Below are 10,632 nucleotides of genomic sequence, written 5' to 3'. Positions count from 1 at the left end.
AGTCAGGGAGAAAGAACCCAGGGAAGTTTAAGATGAATAGGAGAAACATCCCAGGAAGTCTGGTGGATTATTATTATGGACTATTGGTATTTTAGAGCCACGTAAGACCAAAGAGAGGGGTTTAAATAGCTAGCGCTTACATACAAAGTCCCATGACTTTATGGAGATTTTAAACCATTTTTAATTGCAGAAAATTGGGAAAATAAAGGTGAGATGAAGAAAAGTTTAATTGTACCACTCAGATGTCTCTTAGTCGTTTAAATTTTCTTCTAGTATTTATTCCTACTTTGTGTGTGTGCATGCTAGTGGATATGTTCTATTTACATTTTTCCCATTCCCCAAACAGATCACATGCAATAATGGTAGCCTGATTTTTTCCTATTAATCTAATGTTGTAAGCATTTATTTGTTTCAAAATTCTTCAATTATAACCTACTAGCAATTAATGTGTACTTATGGCAACTTGCAGAATCTTAATGCCTAATCTTTTTATAAAGCAAAGTTCTTTTTGGACTATGTTATTCTGCTCTTAGGGAAACCATTTAGTTTCTTTCCTCTAAGAGGTATAATGTGTGTGTGTGTGTGTGTGTGTGTGTGTGTAGTGAGAAGGGAGATGAACTAGTAATGATTCTTACCAATTAATCTGAAAAATAATTTAGAATTATGAAATGTCTTTTCCTCCTCCAACCCTCCCCACCCAAAATGATAATGAATCTGTTTTGTTTGGAGACTTTTTTTCATAGGACAGCTGATCTATAAATGAAAACACTTACATTTAATGGATATTGAGTGCCTTAGTAGATGAAAAATGTTAAGCTAGGACTACAGTGAAGAATGAAAATCCTTTGTGGACAACGTCTCTCAAGCTACATCTCTACCATCTTCTACAGAAGAGTTTTGATTTACTATTCCCATGGTCTCATTGCCATTTACTCTGTAGATTACTACAATTTTGTTTCTATCTCCACCATTAACTAATAATTCATTTGTCAAATCCAGTACTTTTTCCAGCTAGCATCTTATAAAATAAGTATTTGATAATTGACCATTAACTTCCTATTCTCCATCTTTAGCATTTATGATGCAGAATGCCTTTAATCCCTCTCATTTTTTCCTAATAAAGAGAAAACGACCCTCCACTTAAAGACTTCAGCAGGCAACAGTCTTGTTAACCTCTGAAAAGTGATACCCATATTTCAGTTATGGTGATAATCAGTTTCTCATTTTTAACAAAGCATTTAAATTAAAGAGTCAATTTAGACTGGGTGCAGTGGCACACACCTGTAATCCCAGAGGCTTGGGAGTCTGAGGCAGGAGGATCATGAATTCAAAGCCAGCCTCTGCAGAAGGTGAAGCACTAAGCAACTCAGTGACACCCTTTCTCTAAATAAAATACAAAATAGGACTGGGGATGTGGCTCTGGTTGAATTCCCCAGAGTTCAATCCCCAGTACCAAAAAAAAAAAAAAAAAAAGTCAATTCAGAGGAAAAAATAAGTAGTGCTATGTGGATAAGGCAAAATTTGTGAAAGTATGTAGATTGATGATGGATGTTTGAGAGCTGGGGGGAAGTGTAAAGCAATAGCTATTTTTCTAGAAGGAACCTCTTCATCAATCTATGTCCATCTCTTCTTATGAATCACCCTCCGTTGTCATTTAATTTTAATTTTCCCTTATTCATTTTAACCAGATCTCTCTTAAGTGGATGTTGGGAAGGCACACAGGACCCTTAGCCCCAGGTCTTGCTATCTTTCCCATCTTCCCATCATCGTGCTTTTCAGAGCAGGCATTCTGTGCTCTGTGCCCCAAGACTGCTTTGGAACTATAGGTTGAGCATCCTTAATATGAAAATCCAAAATCTCAAACTTTTTGAGTGCTGCCATGATGTCACAGTGAAAAATTCTACACCTGATCTCACGTGAGAGATTGCAATACAAATGTAGGTACACTAAAAATGTTGTATACAATTAACTTTGGGCTGTTGTGCAAGGTGTATATGAAGTCAGCATATCTCTATGTATTATGTATATGCAGATATTCCAGAATTCCCACCAAAAATCCATGTGAAACACTTCTGATCTCAAGCATTTTCCTTTAGCACGTTCTTCCTTCTGATTTCTTTTTGACTTTTCTCCTTCTACCCAATTCTCAAATGTTTCTGGCTACCATATTTCTGTACTTGGTTTCTTTCCTTCTCTTCTCTTTATATATTCTGATGAATCTTATTCATGCTTAAACAATTTAATTCCAAAATATTGCATACATGTTTATTTCCGACTCTTCCATATACCTACTAGATATCTGACTGGAAATCACCATTTCCCCAGCAAAACCTGACCCATTTTATTATATTCTTTAACTCTGATAACTGCATCATTAATCACTCAGTTAATCATGCTAGAAATCTTAGAAGTATCCCAACCATTCCTTTCTATTAATCATTTGCTAATCTTATTGATTCCACAACAGAGCTGTTTGGAATTCTTCCCTGAACAATTACTTCAACAGCATCCTAATTATTCTTCCTAACTCTGTCTTCTACACTTCAGGTCATCTTCTACTCCTTTGTTTAAAACCCTCCTGTGTGTATAGCAGCATGACTGATGGCTAATTTTTGCATATATAAACCAAGTTTCAAATTTCTGGGTCCCACTTCCATTTAATACTTTTATAAAAATAGCTCAGCCCCTCTTCCCAGCACCCTGTTTATATCTTTATGTGGTACAGTACTGCAAGTGGAATGAACAGTACTCACAAAACTCCAGAGGTGGGAGAATCAGGGTGTGTTTGAGAAACAGTAAGGTCAGTGGCTGCAGTACATTCAAAAGAGAAGGGAATTATGGGTTAAGGTCAGAAAGGAAATGGGTCAGACCGCACAGGGTTTGGTATGTCATTGTAATGATTTTGGATTTCACACTGAGTAAAATGGGGGCTATCAAGAGGTGTGTCAAGCCAGATTAGGGGCAGAGGAGTGATATGATAAAGGCTTATATTTTAAAAGGATCCTAATTACCATATTGGGAATAGACTGTAGGAATAAATGCTGAAAGAGGGATAAAAGTAGGGAGATTTGCTTAGTAGGTTATTGTTACAAACAAGTGAGAAATGATGGTGGCTTAGACTTGGATGGTTATTGTAGAGATGATAGAAGTGCTTAGACTCTAGGTATATTGTGAAGGTAGTTAATATGATTTTGAGAGTGAGGGGAAGATAGTAATCAATGGTGACAAAGATTTGGTGCTTGACTAACTGGAAGAATGGAATTGCAACTTAATAAAATGGTAAAGATAAGATTGGAAGCAGTTTGGTATGGGAAGAATAGGGATTTGAGTATTTTGATCTGAAGGTAATTAAAAAAAAAAAGAAAAAACAAGACACCAGAAGAGCTCTCTGCCCCCCTCTTATCTGCCTAGAAATTGGGGCATACATTTTCCTTGTGAAGGTGTCTCCTTTCCTTTCCCTGCACCAGGGAGAGGAAAAAAACCTTTTATCAATAGTGATAGAGACAGTGCTCAGATGAATCTTATAAATTTACTGAATAACTCCATGTAACTCCGTATTCTTGCTGTCCCACAATTTGCCCACCCTTAGACATCCCAAACCCATTTCCTTTATCTAGTTGCTTCTCAACAATTTATCACTTTTTGTTATGAAGTATGTAAGCTTCCATGTGTAACTACTTCCTTGATTTTTCACTCCCCCCCCCCCTTTTGGTGCAAGAGATTGAATTCAAGGAGGTTTTCACTTCTTTCCCATGAATGGTGAACATAATAACATGATGCAAAATTTTATGCTTCTGTTAAACTGCCTTTTATCAGTTTAATTCACAGGACCCCATTATAGAACCTAAGAGGGTAAGGGAATAATTTTCTCCTACAGAGTCACTGGCGCATAGATGGTATATAAATCCAAGAACCTGAAGTATCTTTTGATTCCCCTCAGGACACTGCATAGCTTTTTGCTTTCTTCCTACCTCTCATCCCTTATCAGTTTCCTTTAATGGGCTCTCTATTTCTACTCCTTCTCCAGTGCTAAATGGAGTACCCCACAATGGTATTGCTTATCTAGGGGTTAATAAGGGATATTTGATAGCTAATCCTGTAGGTCTACCCCATGCCTGTGCCTCTTTTCCTGCTTACCGCATTCTTCACTCTCTCTAGAACATTTATCACCTTTCTGAATCTCTGGGCTCTGTCACTTCTCCCTAGGACTGCCTCTGAAATTCAGAATTTTCCTTACTTTATAGGGTAGAGAAATTGAACTCTCAATACTGGGCATATTTTTGTAAATTAAAAAAAATTCATCACTGTGTTCTGTGAAACAAAGATTCTTTAATCTGGACCCCCTTTTTGGAAGACTGATGCATGGGGGCAATTTGAAAAATTTAAGTTCCCCCGGGAAGTCTACTCTCTCAGTAAGTAGAACTGGACAATATAGAAATAATGTTCCCATTGATTGCTTTATGAAATCTGAAAATAGGTACTCTTGTTTTATTGGTTTAAATAATACTTTCTCTGGTTCTGTTTTATATGGTAAACATGTGTGACAAAATTTAAAAGAAAAAAAAATTATAGGGAACTAAAATAATGGCCAGGTTGTTTTGTGCTGTGGTTTTTGTAAAAGCATTTAAAAATATGTAGTTGATAATGCTAGTGATTTAGTACTGTTGCCACAAAGAAAAATAAATACATTTAGTATAAAATATATTTAAATAAATTGAAATAAGTCTATTTTACTTTGAAATTAAATTAACATTTTAAAAAGTGCTGTTCTTTAGACTTCTACTCAAGAAATGACATAAATGACATACCTTTGAAAAACACATACTTTGTTTTCAAAAAAACTATAATAAATTTTAACATACAAGTATTAGACTAAGATCATAGACAAATCACTTTGTCTTCTTAAATAGAATGGTAATTATTTTGTCATTTTGAGTAGAAAAGTTAGCAGTTATCAATATCGTTCACATGTAGGCAAGGGCTTCTTCTTTCCTTTCTCCTCTTCCTCCTCTTCCTCTTTTTTCTTCTTAGTAGTGGGAACAGAATCCAGGGCCTCATGCATACTAGCCAGGCTCATCATTTTCTTATTTTAGTTTATATCAGTGATAATTCAGTGCAAAAAAGAAACAAATACAAGTATTTTAATAAGAAGTTACATAAGTAGCATAGATAGGGTAATTAATGCTTCCAAAATTGTTGGGAGGAGCAGGTTCCAAGCTGGGCCTGCCTGAATGATTGCCAGATTCTGCAGAATGGACCAGCCAGGAGAACCTCCTCTTTTGGGGTGTGAGGAAGGCCATAGCAACACTGAGTTTAGCAAACTGTTAGGAGAGCTGTGATCTACATGCCAGGAAGCCAAGATCAGGAAATTGTTGCCAGCACTGCTATAGTTGCTTTATTCCCACAAAGATCCAGAATTGCTGCTGGTGCTATGCTTTGGAAAACCCCTGTCTCTATGCATTTGATAGCCAGCAGCAGAGGAAAGATGGCCTCCTCATCACATGTATCCTCTTTGTATCCTTCCAGTGCATCTAATTGAAACCAGAACTCTAGATAAAGAGAATCTTGAAAATAAAGGCTTTCTATCTTTTGCTGTGTGCCGTTGACCATACCCAAATCATCATTTCTTCCTTAGAATGACCTTATTTAGTCTTACCTTTTCACTCTCCTAAGGAACAATGCGTTTTGTCACCTTGAAACCATTCCTCCTCCCATTTCATCACATGCACTTTCACATTCATGTGTTTCCTGTTTGTTTTTTTTTTTTTCCCTTTCATACCTGGGTAAGCTTTCAAAGGTCAGGAAACATGTCACTTCCAGAATGAAAGCTTCCTGAATACTTATTGCAGTTGACTCAGTTGTACCTCCTACAATATTTTATGCAAATTCTGGAGAGAGATTATATAGTATACATTATATTTGTTTTTATTTCTTTCAACTGGATTATTACACAGTTTTGAATGATTCCAAACACATAATTTGTTCTATGATGTTTTTGTTTTGGAGTTTGTATTTTGTTCTGTTTGATGCTTTATTTAAAGGTGGACATCTTTTAGGGCCCCATATATGAGAACTTAGAACTTCTCCCTCCCTTTGAGAGGGTGAAATGAACTTCCCTCTCCATGGAAATGTTATTGAACTTTAAAATACATGCCTATTATGATTTGGATATGAGGTGGTGTAGCCCAAAAGCTCCTGTGTTAATACAGGAATATTCAGAAATAAAATGATTGGATTGTGAGAACTATAATCTAATTAGTCCATCTTAGTTTGAATGGGCTAACTGGGTTGGGTATTAACCATAGAGAGGTGAGGTGTGACTGAAGAAGGTGGGTCACTGGGGGCAAGCCCTGGAAAGTTCTTCTTTCCCTGTGGCCCCTTCTCCTTTTTCTCTTCACTTTCTGGCCACCATAAACAGAGCAGTACTCTCCACTGAAGGGAAAGTGAGAAACGAGAGACGGGTAAGCAAGAAATGAAAGATGGAGGCAGAGTTACACACGAGAGTTTATTTGTCAAAACTGACACATAAAGGCCATCTCTCTATAGTGGAGAGAGGCAAAACAGGCTTGGGTTCCAGAACTTTTATAGGGCAGGCTCAGAAATCAGAGCTGGGCGAGTCCTTATGCAGATGGTTAGGGGTTGGGTTGGTATGATGGAATGGTGAGCCTTTCTCAGAAACACCCTTGGGCAGGAAAGACAAACTTTTTCCTTAAAATGGCCATCCAGATGCTAAGCAAGGACCTTATATCCACTATGCCCTTGGCCATGATGCCCTTGGCCCATCACTTTGGGCCCAGAGCAATTGGAGTTGGTCCACCATGGACCTAACTTCTGAAACTGTGAGCAAAAATAAACTTTTCCTCCTCTAAGTTGTTCTTGTTGAATATTTTGGTCATTGCAACAAAAAGCTGACAAAAACAATCCCCATGGTATAGCTAGCTCGATAAAGGAAACACTCATCCAGAGGGAGAGAATGAATAGGTAATCATGGTGGCCATTATTGCTACTTCCTGTTGGAAACCATTACAAATTAAAAGTATACTGATTTTTTTCACCTATTAGACAACAAAAATCAACAGTTTTAATGAAATTGTGGGTAAGAGTGTGGAGCAAAAGGCATTCACTCATTTCTGGCAAGAGTATAAATTAGTGCAACTTGGAACACAATTTTGCAACATCAGTATAAATTATAATTGTAAAAGCCTTTTGGCCCAGCGTTCCATTTTCTGTTTTCAAGAATTTGCCCTAACAAACCTGTCCTGAGTGGTTATTTAAGATGGCAGACACTATGCATGTGGTGTGTTCCAAAGCCTCGTGAGTGGACAGGCTTCCTAGGGGCACACTTCCTCAAATATATCTCCCTTTGGTCCCCATCTATCATATTTAATCTACCTCCTCTGAGGCAGAGTGAGGAGGCATCTCTGCACAACCCAGATCATGTTAGAAACATCTCATTTCTAAATGTTCTCAGAGAATTGGTGTGGGGTTTAAAACATCTCCAAGTTTGATGGGAAGGAGTGGGTGGGTGGTGATAGTTCACGCTGCTCAAGCCGAAACACATTTGCTCATGTCAACTTGATCTGAGATTAGGATTTCTTTTGCTTCAGTTGCTTTGTTCTCTCACAAAACTCATTGTTCACAAGTGAGCAGAGAGCTGTTTTTGCTTATAACCTTAAAAATGGGGGAGTGTTTCAGAAATGACACAACAAAGTGTAAAGCTGTGAAACAAGAAAGGAAAACTTCAGACAGAATTATGACAATCATCTGAGACTGTGACTGAGAAGTAATAAAAACCACATACATAGAGGGATGTTTTTATTACTTTTTTTCTGTTGTTTCTTTTTGGGTTTCCTGCTTTTAATTTTCCCAACTTAGCCACAGAAAGTGTTTGTATGATGAAAAACAGTGGCTGGATTTCCTGTAAGACTTTCACTGTTCAGAAAATAAGCAAACCAAATCAGATTTTATCATACTTGCACCTCTAGGCATAGTCATTGCCTCCTTTCTCCATAAAATTTTCTAAAAAATTTTACATGTATATCCACACATTTATATATACAAGTATGTGTGTTTAGATATATTAAAATATAAAAGAATATTAATAGCTAGGAATTTTATTTTTTAATTAATTTTATTTATTTTTTACACAAATGGAGAACAACTTCTCATTCCTCTTGTTGTACATGATGTAGAGTTACACCATTCGTGCAATCATACCCCTACATAGGGGTAATAGTGTCTGTATCATTCTACCATTTCCCCCCCTACACACACTCCCCCTTCCTTCCCCTCTCTCTCCTCTCCTTCCCCTCTGCTCAATCCAAAATTCCTCTTTTCTTCAATCCCAAATTCCACCCATTATGGATCAGCATATCAAAGAAAACATCCGGCCTTTGGTTTTTGGGGACTGGCTTACTTCCCTTAGCCTGATACTCTCCAGTTCCATCCACTTACCCGTAAATGCCATAATTTCATCCTTCTTTAAGGCTAAGTAGTATTCCATTGTATATATATACCACAGTTTCTCTATTCATTCATCTATTTAAGGGCATCTAGGCTATTTCCACAGTTTAGCTACCGTGAATTAGACTGCTATAAATATTGAGGTGGCTGCATCACTGTAAAGTTTTGATTTTAAGTCCTTTGGGTATAGACCAAGGAGTTGGATAGCTGGGTCAAATGGTGGTTCCATTCCAAGTTTTCTAAGGTATCTCCATACTGCTTTCTAAAGTGGTTGTACCATTTTGCAATCCCACCAGTAATGAATGAATCAGTATACTTTTCCCCCCACAACCTTGCCAGTACTTATTGTTGATTGATTTTTTTGATAATTGCCATTCTGACTAAAGTAAGATGAAATCTTAGTTTTAATTTGCATTTCTCTAACTGATAGAGATGTTGAACATTTTTTATAAATTTTTTGATCGATTGTATATTTTCTGTGAAGTGTCTGCTCATTTCCTTAGCCCATTTACTGATTGGGTTATTGTTTTTTTTTTTTAAGTTTTTTGAGTTCTTTACATATCCTGGAGATTAGTGCTTTATGTGATGTGTGTGTGTGGTAAAAATTTGCTCCCATTCTGTAGGTTCTGTCTTCACTTCATTAATTATTTTTCTTGCTGAGGAGAAGCTTTTTAGTTTGAATCCATCCCATTTATTGATTCTTGATTTTACTTCTTGCATAGCTAGGGATTTTATAGGCTATAGGTCAATGTCTTAGTTTCACAGATTAGAAAAATGGAGGCTTAAGGAAGTAAAATGAGAAATGAAATTACCCAATTGGAATTCAAACTTAGATCTTCTGGCTCCACATTGAGAGCCTTTTTACTTGGAAGACACTGCCAATAGGCTTGTGAAGTCCTGCTCCTTTTAAGGAGGGGTTTTCCGAAGGCAGATGCAGTACTATGGTTATTTTTCTTATTATTTGTTCTATTTAGATTGAGAGTAGAGTATATTTTTGACATGTTGTATATACTTGGAGCATAAACTATTGTAATTAGAATCCCATTCTTGTGGTTGTACATGATTTGGAGTTTAGTATCATGGTTGTCGATGGCTACAGAAAAGCCCTTGAAATTGTACTCCTTTGCAGGCACATGGGAACCAAATGGTATAGCAGTTACTATATGGATAGCCAATTTTTCATCCTTTTACTGAAAATCTACACAGGTTAGACAGTGTTAGATTCTGTGAGGAATGGCAGATAGATAAAATTAATGGAATGCAAGAGAATATTTACGATAAGATCCCAAAAGGGGAGAGAGGGGAGTGAGTGAACTTCAAATAGTCACCAAAGTGTTCACTCATTCCTAAGTGATAGAAGTAAAGCCTACTCTCTCCCATTTCCTTTTTTTGGGGGGTGGGGGGGTGGGGGGGTAATCTCAAATTTCTATATTCCTCATAATATAGAGGAATATAGAAAGTCTCTGAAAGTTCTCATTTATTTACCTCAAATGTTTACAAAGTGCTTAGGTAAGATGAAACAACCAGATTGGCAAACCACCTTTCTCTTTATTTTCCTATCAGCAAAATGGGGTAAGAAAACTTCCTCTCACCTTTTCTGCACAACAGACTTAATTATACTATAATCAAAGTAACAATCTGACTTTTAAAAGTCCTCGCTAGTTCAGATAACCTTGGACATCATTTGAACCACTGCACTGGCCTGAAGCCATGTCCATATTTCTGGGTTGCCTGATTCAACAAATCCCATTTGGGATTTAAGCTTGTTTGAACTGGATTTTCTGATAGCATGTGTATGAGTCAGGATCCTGGCAGTACACAAATGGCACACTTAAAAGTTACTTGAGGAGATAGTGCAGGATCATTGACACAGGTATGGAGAGGATTAAAGGAAATCAACAAGAACTAGAAATAGCCAGGAAGCCTTCTCATTCCTACACCTGAAAGGACTGGCAGAGGAACCGATTTCCCAGAATCCAGGGTTTGGGGAGAAGGTGGCCTGTTATAAGCTGTAGCCTGCATGGAAAAGGTGGTGTTAGACCAGGATGCAAGAAAAGACCACTGATTCCAAATAAAATCAAATTAAAGCAAGCTTATTATTTCGACTGGCCCGGCTGCCTCTCCCAATAAAAACCATGGGAACAAGACAGCCTTGCATTTTTCTTGCAG

Source organism: Urocitellus parryii, chromosome 2 (assembly GCF_045843805.1).
Source record: "Urocitellus parryii isolate mUroPar1 chromosome 2, mUroPar1.hap1, whole genome shotgun sequence".
Taxonomy (NCBI): Eukaryota; Metazoa; Chordata; class Mammalia; order Rodentia; family Sciuridae; genus Urocitellus; species Urocitellus parryii.
The sequence above is the reverse complement of the archived record's forward strand: the minus strand, read 5'-3'. Positions refer to the sequence as shown.